An 11,666-nucleotide genomic window follows, 5' to 3' on the forward strand; every position below is an offset into this window, starting at 1 on the left:
GTTAGCGGTTAAGCTTCCTACTTGGTCCCCATCTGGTGGAGCCTTGCTGAAGGAGGTGTGGCACTGAGGGTGGGACTTATGGTCTATTATTCAAGCTCACTGGTTTTTCAGAGCTAGCACAGTGTTGCTGCTCCTGCCCTTCTCTGGATTATGATTAATGGTTATGATTAATTGAATCAAACTTCCTCCACCATGATGAAGCTTCCCTTTGAAGCTATGAGCTTGAAATAAACCCTTTCTTCCTATAAACTGTTTCTGGTGGGATGTTTTGTACTAACACTAAGAAAGTAAATGCTATATTGTGTAAACTGTGGCAAGTTGTCTTGGTGAAAAAATTCTAAAATCATTCTATTCATTTTTAAAACCTTTATTCATCCTAATACTAAAAAATGTGATTCCTTCAGAGTTATAATCTACACTGAATAGCATTAAGGTAGTAAAGTCTAGTTAAGTTTTACTATATGAATTAGTATTTGCTGTGTCTATCAACAAAGTAGCTAAAGAAATTTCTTAGTGGTAAAGGCATTTGCCTGTGAAACCTAAGGACCCATGTTCAATTCTTCAGATCCCATGTGAGCCAGATGTTCAAGGTGATGCAAGCAGTCAAGTTTGCAAATGCGTGCAAGGTGGCACACATGTCTGGAGTTCAATTACAGTGGCTAGTGGTCCTGGAAAGCCAATTTTCTCTCTTTCTCTCTCTCTTTCACACACACTCATACATGCATGCTCTCTTGCATAAAGAAGGCCAGTGTGTTGGACTTGCCTCAAAATAAAATAAAATAAAAGGCAGTGAAAGAGTGAGGACTAGTTCATATTTCTTGGAATAATAGTGTTCCTAGTTAAAACATATTCAAACTGCCCAGAAGATAGCAGTTTTAATATTATAGTCATTTAGGAAACTCACTGGGACTCAGTTTTACTGTTAATCATGAGTCCATAACTGCTACTGTATGACATTGGCCTTGGAATAGACTTTCAAATGTGAAAGAATGTCCTTACAGAGCACTTTAATGATACATTGCTTGTTGTTTGCAGAGGAAATTTCACCTGAACATATATTTCATTCAGTGACTTTTATGAAGGATATTTCTGACCTTCCCATAAGTTTCGTGCTCAGTAAAGAAATTTTCAAAAATAGTTGCCAATTCTTATTTTCATTTTAAGTTTCAAATTTTGCTTACCTCAGCACTAAACTAAACTAAGATGGAAGAAGGATTTTAACTTTAATTGAGCTACATTACTCAGTATAAAAGCTATGTACCATAGTTATCTCAAACAACCTTACCACTGAAATTTACAAAACTATATTTCAATATAGAAATTTTTGTGCTGGAGGAATAGCTGAGCAGTTAAGGTACTTGCCTGTGAAGCCAAAGGACATACGTTTGATTTCCTTGGGCCCACATAAGCCAGGTGCAAAAAGTGGAGCATATGTCTTGAGTTCATTTGCAATAGCTGGAGGCTCTGTCACTTCCAAGCTCTCCCTCTCTGTGCTTGCCCCTTTCTCTCTGTGTCAAATAAATATATAAAATAAAAAATAGCTATTTTTATAGAATACCACATCCTTTCCACAAATGTCAAAACTTCAGGTTTCATTGTTACATTCCAGAGCAGTAAGTGTACAATCTGAGTATCTAGAACTATAAGTAAGTGTCTGGCTGCTAAAACTTGAAGCCATGGGCCCCTAGCTTTCATGTGTGTGAAATGGTGACTTTCTGTGTTTGTTAGTCTAACATTTATGCTGAGCAAACTCATGCACCCTGGAGTGACATTGAATGTGCTTCTTTGTACCTAGGAATGATTCATCTTGGGGTAGAGGCCCCCAGTAAGGGGACTGATCACATTAGTGAGGTGTCTATCATCAAATGCAGACCTTCAACTTTGGTCCTCCAAAACCATGATTTCAAGTGAATCAGTCTTCATATTTACCATCTGTGTTATTATGTTAGCACTATCAAAGTGGAATGGACATTAATAATGAAGAAGAGAGGCATTAATAGGAGAAGAAGATTTAAGAAAAGACAATTGAGGGGAGTTGGGAGTTTTGTGTCAGGGTCGTACTTAAACTACAAGGGTTCAGTTATACAACATTAGTTTGGCTTCCTATGAGATAGATTAAGTCTATAGTGATGCTAATTTTGTCAAAAAGAATTATATTCTTCCACCTTGTTTTTATATGATTACAACATATACTTATTACTGAAAACTCTTTAAAAAGATCACTTCTTCTTTGAAACATAGTGTCTCAATGGGAAACTGAGAGAGAGTTCCACATCAGGTGAGAGAAAAAAAAAAAAGTGTGGTTGAAGAGAAAGAGAAAGGAAAATAGGGAAGGGATAGAGCAGATATAGGGAAAGAATAGAGGGGATATAGAGAAACTGATAACGACTGGACAGGAAAGAGATGTAGAAATGGAGAGCGAAAGTTAAATATTATATTACATCATATATATATATATAATATTATATTATATATTATCTTACCAGGCATGTTGGAACATGCTTTTAATCCCAGCACTGGGGATGCAGAGGTAGGAGTATAACTGATAACTGCAGCTGCACAGTGAATTCCAGGTCAGCGTGGACTAGAGCAAAATCCTACAATTCTGAATTTACTGTTCATTGTTCTTCTTTGTTCCCATAAAGCATTAAGTAGATAGAACTTTGGGAAACAACAAACACTCCTTTAAAATTAACTAACTTTTTACACTTGTAGATTCTTAAAAAATATTATCCACTAAGGATGTAGATTTTGTAGATGGAATCCAGAAGAAAATCCAGACAATTTATGTAAATTATTTTACACTCACTTTCACATAAACAGTTCCTGCCAGAAGTGGAAAAAGCAGCATTGTTATTTATAGCACTAAGGAGTTATCTAGATTTCTATTTTATATAAAATATGTGTCTTATAGATTGCTATACTGTTGATCCAAATTCCTCATTCAATATGTGTGTTCTTTGAGTAGTAAGTTTGGTAACTATTACACCATAAGACTCACTCCAAAATATAATGGCATAAAATCACAAAAGATGTAATGTTGAAAATCTGATTGGACTCAAATCTCTGAATGCCTTGGTAGTTATGACGTCTCTCTGCTGAAGAATACTCAGGCTTGGAAGACATGCATGCTTGAGAGTTGAAACAATTAGCTCTACAGGACTTACTCCCCTGATGTTTTCTTCCGTGCTATGTGCCTGACTAGATAGGTCTGAATTCTCTGCCAACGTGTTTATAGGTGGTCTCTTCTCACAAGTTTGTATTTGTTATGCTAAAGGAAATCTAATGAGAGAGAATAATCTGCTAGAGTTCTGACAAGCAGATGAAAATTGCAGGCCTCCTTCTGTGCCAGCGTCACAATTACTTCATCATCACAAGTAGTTACAGAGCCAGGAAGTTCTGAGTTCAAAAGGAAGGGAGGATGTTGCCTGGGAAATATTTTGATGGTGTCATATTTTGAAAATAAATTCTGTCCCAGACAGAATATTAAACCCCTGAAGTAAAAGATAGGAAATGAATGCTGCAATATTTCCCCTACTAAAGCAGACAAGTCATTAGTGACTGCAACCTCTGCATGCTCATACTTAGTCTGAAGCATTTCAGCTGCATAATAAGTACAATTTTATGGTTGGTTTGGGTTCAAAGAATGCATGCTCCAGAATGTGTCCCCAAGTAATTTTGGCATTTTAAGTTCCTTTTGTACTAGCAAAGTGCTAGAATAGTTATTAAACAAATTTGTAAGCAGTAGTTTAATTTGATTTCTAATACAACACAATTAAATAAAAGTAAATAATAGGAAATTCTATGGTTACTAATAAAATTACATATTATAAAGGCAAAATGGTAGTTTGAAATGTAACATAGATAAAGAAAAATTTCTTCCCTATTTTATTCATTAAATTATTTTCTGTTGTGTTCTTAATTTCCTCACTAGGGTGTATTAAACTACTAATATATATATTATAAGAATATAAACTCTCAATTTATAACTTGCTGCTTAAGTATTCACTATAAGGAGACTCAAATTTTATTAGCTTGTTATATAACTTCAAAGCTTTATAATATCATATAACTTTGCAGCTCATTAAAATTTTAGTAAAATTCATATACAAGAACTTAGATATATTCACATCCATTATGTAATTATTTGATTAACAAGGTTTCATTGTAGATTAGAATGGTCAGGATAACCTAGTATTATTAAAGATTAGATAGAACATGATATATTTTAACATGGAAACTGTGTTTATGAATTACTTATTGCAAAATAGTAAAGTAATCTAAAATATGATAATCCATATTTATACTGGCAATATATATATATATATATATATATATATATATATATATATATATATATATATATATATACACATATGGCCATAAATATTACTCCAGTGACAATTGATTCAACTATACAGCAAACAAATTTTACTGCTTTTTTCTTGAATGTAAAAAAATACCAATAAGAATAAAATCTCAAATAATGCCAAATGTAAATTCCCATCAAAGGCAGTGTACACTGGGGCTGGAAAATGGCTTAGTGGTTAAGACACTTGCTTTCTAAGCCAAATGGCCAAGGTTCAATTCTCCAGGACCCATGTAAGCCAGATGTACAAGGTGGCACATGCCTCTGGAGTTTGTCTGCAGTGGCTGACGTTCCTGGCATGTCCATTCTCTCTCTCTTCCTCTTTCATTCACTCTCTCCCTCTCTGCCTCTTTCTATCTCAAATAAATAAAAAGTAAAAAAATATAAATAAGACAGAGTACACTGCTAAAATTGCATATATCCAGCTAAATTATCCACTTATTGATACACATATCTATGTAAATAATTATATATCTTACATAAATAGAATATAATAGTAATAAGTAAATCCCTATTCTAGGGGATAATTACATACTTTAACTCAAAAGCATCTATTTATATTGCTTAATCTTTAACCATATAATTTATAGGTTATTCTGGAGAGTATGTTTTAGGAGAGTATAAAATAAATTTAACTGCTGCCTTTTTTTTCTTTTCATAACTTATTTTCAATGCAACCTTTTAAATCAATTTCCTATTTTGTCTACTCTCCAGGATGCCCATTTCAAGTTTACCTTAATAATACAATTACCATAGAAAACTCTTGAAATACTATATACTGAAGCTCTAACATTGAGAATTAAATAGTAGAATCAAAAACTTGTTATTAAAATCCATTTTAGTCTATAAAATATAATCTGTACCTTTCTTTTTTTTAATTTTTTTTATTTATTTATTTGAGAGCGACAGACACAGAGAGAAAGACAGATAGAGGGAGAGAGAGAGAATGGGCGCGCCAGGGCTTCCAGCCTCTGCAAACGAACTCCAGACGCGTGCGCCCCCTTGTGCATCTGGCTAACGTGGGACCTGGGGAACCGAGCCTGGAACCGGGGTCCTTAGGCTTCACAGGCAAGCGTTTAACCGCTAAGCCATCTCTCCAGCCCTAATCTGTACCTTTCAAGAAAGCCTTGTTGAAACTTAGTACAAGGACAGAATATATCAGTAAGTTTAAAAAAGTCAAGTAAATTTATTATTGAATAAATGTGTAAGCATAAAGCTGTTACTAGTCCAGGTAGGATAAAAATATCACCTAGTGCTTTGTGAATTAAACTTTGTTAAAATTTAGAAATTTATTATTCAAAGAGAGTTTTAGCTGTGACATGTGAGGAAGGGTGACTTGAGATTTCAAAATGCCACAGCCAAATTTCTAGCCATTGAAGTATGCACAGATTGAGTGATGGCCTGCTACAGATGTTTTTCATAATGAAAAATTACTTAGGGAAAAACACATTTAGCTAAATGCAAGTGGCCTTAAGATATCTTAACAATTAATTACCCATTACCTAAACATTAACAACTGTTCATTAAGTAAAGTTTGAGTTTGATAGGTCTCAAGGAAGAACTATTTTCCTCCAAGAATATTAACCCCTAAGATGTAAAGCGGAGTTGGATGTGGCTCAAGTGATCTCAGATTTTCCTTTATAGGTGACATAAACATTGGAATATTTCACAAATTTAAAAAAAATATTGTTGTATTGTTATAATTTGTGGAAATGTTTTTCTACTATTAGAAAAAGTCATCAACCATACTTTTACAGATATTAAATGTCATCTACTTTAAATACAACTAATTCAATGAACATATAGGTAAAATATGCAATACTTCTTTCAAATAATGCTTGAAAATCTTCCAAGAAATTTTAGCACAAAGAAAACTACTATGTTTACTATTTATCCTAATATTTTATCATTTCAATAATTTTAATATAAGTTGGTCCTTCTTTTTTGTTTTTGTTTTTTGAGGTAGGGTTTCACTCTACCCAGGCTGACTGGAATTCACTATGGAGTCTCAGGGTGGCTTCGAACTCACTGCGGTGATCCTCCCACCTCTGCCTCCTGAGTGCTGGGATTAAAGGCATGAGCCACCACACCTGGCTCAAGTTGGTACTTCTTAAGGAAAAGCATATCTACTGGAGATACCTTTCCTAAGTATTATTTATATGCTGAAGAAAAGAAGATGCTCAGTATATAAAATTCCAATGGATTTTGAAAAGTTATATATCTTATTTATGGATCAGGATTCATATGGAAGTAGGAGTCACAAAAGGCTGTAGGGTGAAAATATATTTCTTATTCCTTCTTTGAGTCTCTATCTATTAATATATTCTTTGCCTTGGGCTACAGAATAAAGCACTGTAAAGTCTCACATTTGAAAGAAATTGGAAGCTACTTGTCTGCAAAAATTTAATGGCATATTTAACCACTTTATTATATAATCTACTCATGCTATTTCTCACAACATGTGTGTCTTGTGTCTTTTATTTACCTCAGAAAAATGTGAATTACAAAGTAAGAAAAATCAATATGAATAAGAACTTTAATATATTCTTTTTATGTTTTGATGAGTTATATAATGTTGGGGTGGATACCTCCATTGAGAGATTGCATAATTATGCTTTGTGAAAAAAGTACATCTACTTCTGTTCTCCCCTATGTACTTACATATTTATATACTCTTCTAGCCAGTTTTTGAAATGGGCAGTGTGCTTATACATTCAGGTAGTATGCTCTTACATGTTATGGCATTTAACTGAAATGTCAATTAGGACTAAAAGGCTGAACTCACGAATCTGTGTGCGATATTTTGAAAAATTCATAGTAGAAATTATCTGCAAATTTTGATTGTTCCTATGTATATAAACTATGAATTCTTAATCAAATAAATCCACTGTATACTATTTTTGTGTATGTTAGGAAGTGTTGGAAGCACAGTAACAAGACTAAATGGGAGTGTGGATAAATGGTAACCTTTCTGAATTTCTTATGATATATACAGTGATGTGGCTACAGTGGAAAAAAACATTCTTTAAAAAATTAACAAAATAGACAAATAATTTATCATTCCAATTTCAGGTATAATTCCCCCTACTCTTTTGAGTAAGAAATTGAAAAGAAATATTTGTACACCAATATATTTTAAAATATCATTCACAACAGAGAAAAGGAGGAATAAAAGCAGTATTGTCAATCAATATACAAACTGATAAAAATCGTTTCTATACATATATCAGAATGGCATGCATGTTTAAAAAGAAATACGATTCTGAAAAATCCTATAACATGTGTGAGCCTTAAATGTATTATGGACAAGTTTATGACATTATATATGAAAAGTTAAATTTTGTACCTCAAAGACCTAAGTTAACTAAAGTAGTTATCATTTGCAGAATCAGAAAGCCATTACAGTATTTACATGACCAGGTACATTATTTAAATAAATAGAATTCTTATTTAAAATATTTCATTTATTCATTTATTTGAAAGTAAAGAGAGATAGAAAAGAGGTAGACAGAAAGAATGGGCCTGCCAGGGCCTCCAGCTGCTGCAAATGGACTCCAAACTTATATAGCACTTTGTACACTTGGCTTTTTGTTGTTATTGAGGAACTGCACTCAGATAGTTATCCCAAAACACGTTTAAAAAGAAACATTTAAATTGTTCACTAGTTCTTCTTTCACATTCCATATCTTTGGGCAGAATCAGTAAGGTCAATGACATCAAACACTTCTCAGAAAACCATACTGCCCAGATCTTACATTTATAAATGTGTGGGGAAAAAAATTTCCTTTAAAGTCAATGAGCTGCATACTGCACTGATGCAGAAGAATCTCCAGTTTGAAGTAACAAATCAAATCTGTGTGGAATGAGATTTATTTGTATAAAATTTTAATCCATATAATTGGAATATTTAAACATAAAAAGTTATAGAGCATGTTATCAATTTTCTTAAAGGTTCTAAACACTTCCAAGATGGTATTAATTTAAGAGTGTGGATTCACTACATGAATTTAATAATGTATGTTCACTCTAATATACAAAAACAAATGTGTCATGACTATGAGCAAATTGGAAGAAAGTTTAAATGGTCATTTTGTCAAATTAAGGGTACCCACATGTAAAATAAATATACAAAATTGAGAATAAGTTGGCAGTTAGAGATCCCAGATGCTAGATATAAGGTTGATTTAACAGTGGCTTAGAAAGATTGGATATTTGTTCTGTTGACAAAGTTGTCAAGACTGAGCTGAGAGCTTTAAATGATTCAATAATGTAACAAAACTACACTCTGTTCTCAGGGTTTCTGGGAAGTCAGGTAGTGTTTCATCAGTTTTATGCTCCTATTGGTTGGGTGATTTATTTTCCTATACATATGGACCCCTTCAGCACTTACAGAAAATACTGTTTTCTACATCACATAATGTGGCCATCATATTGGACACCCTTTGGAAAATTGGAAAAAAATATAATTTTTTACATTGCACTTATGCATTTTGTACTCATATCATTTTTTTTTTTGATGTACTGAGCAACAAACACAGGGCCTTTTACCTGCTGGATGATCAATCACTCTATTGCTGTGCTACTTACCAGTTGAGATTTTTTTTAATTGATTTTTTTTGTATGGGGTATAAGGAATATAGTTTCTTTATGCCATTTTTGGACAAATATTGTTTTTACTGTTTCCATTCTCCACACTTCTCTCTGATTCCTTTTTATCCCTGCTGTGCCCCTCCATCCACCCTGGCATCTGTTGTAGTCCCAATTTTCATTTCACCCCCACCCCACATCTCTCCTTTTCTTCTCTAGTGTGGTTTCCTATCTTAATCACACCCCCTTATTTACACTTATACAAACATTAAAAGGTAAGACCCTCATATGGAAGGGAACATGCAATTTTTGTCTTCCTGGGATGAAATTACCTTAGTATGTTGACCACACCCATCCATTTTCCTGCAAATTTCTTAACTTCATGTTTTCTTTACTTCTGAGTAACATTCCATTGTATATATGCTACATATTCATTATCCAGTTGTCAATTGATGATCTAGGCTGATTTAATTCCCTATTTATTGTGAATACAGCAGCATGATATCAAGTCCTCTAGTATATGCTCAGGAGCAGTATACCTGGGTCATGTAGTTATTCAATTATTAGCTTTCTAAGAAACTTCCACACTGATTTCCATAGTGCTGATGGAGAGTGGAGTTTCAAGGGGGAAAATGGGGGGAGGGAGGGAATTACCATGAGATATTGTTTACAATTATGGAAGTTTTCAACAAAATATAATTAAAAAATATTCATCCTGGGCTGGAGAGATGGCTTAGGAGTAAAGGCACTTGCCTGCAAAGTCAAAGAACCCAGTTTTGATCCCAGGATCTATGTAAACCAGATATACAAGGTAGTACAAGCGTCTGGAGTCTGTGGTTGGAGGCTGGAGGCTTTGGCATGCCCATTCTCTCTCTCTCTCTTTCTATTGCTCTGAAATAAATAAAAATAATTTAACTTTTTTAAAACATTAAAATTAAAAAAAAAATATTATCCACTCTGTCTCAGATGATATGGAATCTCAAAGCTGTTTTGTTTTCACTTTTCTGACAGCTAAGGTTGTTGAACACATTCTAAACTATTTTAGTCTTTTATACCTTTTCCTTTCAGATATGCATGTCCATTTCATTAATACATTTTTTGGTCAATTTTCTTCCTTTTTGTGTGTGTGTTTTTCCTGTTGTTTATATTCTAGATCTCAATTCCCTATCAGAGATAAGATGATAATTATTTTCTCTGATTGTCTTGGCCTACTGTTTCCAGGTCGGAGAATGATCCTGTATCTTTCTTAATGTGTTGTCCACTGTTAGGTTGCTATAAGTCTGGTAGTTGACTGGAGTAGGTCATGTCTTCAAGGACACAATTTCTCACTTGTTCTTGCTTAGCATATTTCCATAAATAAATATTCTCTTATTTCTATGGCATATTTATTACCTTGAGTATATCTTTATTTACTATATAAACTAAATTTTGTTTCTGAATAAAATTCACCACTTTCAATGTCTTGTGGACTGTCAATACAGCTCTTTACACTGGCACTCTGAAGGTCTAATTGGTTTTGTTAATAATGCTTTTGGGTGTTATATTCCTATATGTAATAGGACAATTTCAAGGCACAGCCATCATAGGATATTTTACTTCATTTTTAACTGCTTATTAGTGTAATATCATGATTTATTTATTTATTTATTATTTTCTTTTATTTTAGAGAATTGGCGTGCCAGGGCCTTAGCCACTGCAATCGTACAATTGAACTCCAGATGCTTGGGCTACCCCGAGGGCATGTGAGACCTTGTGCTTGCCTCTCCTTTGTGCGTCTGGCTTATGTGGATCTGGGGAGTCAAGCATGGGTCCTTATGTTTCACACGCAAGCACCTTCACTGCTAAGTCATCTCTCTAGGCCAACTTATGTATTTTAATATACTTTTATTATTTCTTTACAAGGAGAGAGAGAGAGAGAGAGAGAGAGAAAGAGAGAGAGAATGAGCATGTCAGAGTTTCTAGCTGCTGCAAATAAACTCCATATGCATGCACTACTTTGTGCATCTGGCTTTATGTACATACTGGGTATTGGACCTAGGTGCTTAGGCATTGAAAGCAAGGGTCTTAACTATGGAACCATTTTTTTTCCCAGCTCTATTATATAGTAATTTATTGGTGTTTCCTTATTCAGGAAGGGAGAGAGAGAGAGAGAGAGAGAGAGAGAGAGAGAGAGAGAGAGAGAGAGACTGAATGGGCACTCCAGGGCCTCTAGCCACTGCAAATGAACTCCAGATGCATGTACCACCTTGCGCATCTGGCTTATGTGGATACTGAGGAATTGAACTTGGGTCCTTAGGCTTCCCAGTCAAGTGCCTTGATTGCTAAGCCTTCTCTCTAACCCCTACTTTGTTCCTTTTAATTACATTTGGGCTTAGTACAGGAGTAAATGAATGCTGATCTGTATAATTGTTAATTGTGCTATTTGAACTCTATAGTTTATGTAAAAATTAATATGGCTTGTTTAAACCTACTGGTTTCTTAAATATTATTCAAGAGTGTCTTACATTTTCTTGTTTCTGTTGCCGTTGCTTCCTAATTGTTGGGATGAACATCCAATCAAATACAGTTTATGGAAAGAAGAGGATTATTTTAGGTTTTAAAATCCATGGGAACAATATCAGTGGTGGAAGAAGCTGGTTCCCTTTCATAGATCCAAGCAGAGAGAAATAGCCAGCACCACAAGCAAGTAAAAGCTATTAGAGCTTAAACT

The sequence above is a fragment of the Jaculus jaculus genome, chromosome 2, assembly GCF_020740685.1.
Source record: "Jaculus jaculus isolate mJacJac1 chromosome 2, mJacJac1.mat.Y.cur, whole genome shotgun sequence".
NCBI lineage: Eukaryota > Metazoa > Chordata > Mammalia > Rodentia > Dipodidae > Jaculus > Jaculus jaculus.